Below are 784 nucleotides of genomic sequence, written 5' to 3' on the forward strand. Positions count from 1 at the left end.
ATCTTTCAGTTGACAATTGTATCCACATTTTTGCATGACTAAATTCACAAAATTATCATACAAAATATTTATTTCGACGGTCATCCCTACCGACCCTCCCTGTTTCTTACCATTCTTCCAACGCCAAATGTATCGATTTTTCTTCTCGACCCATTCACCACGACAATCAATCCCTACAAATAATCCCTCCATTTATTGTACCTGAAGAAATTAATTAAAAAAATAATTAGTACTAATGAAGAAATGTGTAAGTCATATGTTGCAACATATGACTATTATGTGGTGACATGTAAGTCATATGTTGCTACATATAACTATTCTATTGAGAAACATAAATCACATGTTGTGACAACATGTGTAAGTCATATGTTGCAACATATGACTATTATGTGGTGACATGTAAGTCATATGTTGCTACATATAACTGATATGTTGTGACAAATAAATCACATGTGGCAACATGTGTATGTTATATGTCACAACATATGGTTATTCTGTTGCGAAATGTAAGTCATATGTTGCTACATATAACTATTCTATTGAGAAACATAAATCACATGTTGTGACAACATGTGTAAGTCATATGTTGCAACATATGACTATTCTATGGCGACATATAAGTCATATTTTGCAACATATGACTATTTTGTGGCGACATGTAAGTCATATGATGCTACATATAATTTATATGTTGTGGCAACATATGTAAGTTATATGTAGCAACATATCGCTATGATATTGCGAAATGTAAGTCATATATTGCTACATATAACTATTCTGTTGC

This window comes from Solanum tuberosum, unplaced genomic scaffold, assembly GCF_000226075.1.
Source record: "Solanum tuberosum cultivar DM 1-3 516 R44 unplaced genomic scaffold, SolTub_3.0 scf00662, whole genome shotgun sequence".
Lineage (NCBI taxonomy): Eukaryota > Viridiplantae > Streptophyta > Magnoliopsida > Solanales > Solanaceae > Solanum > Solanum tuberosum.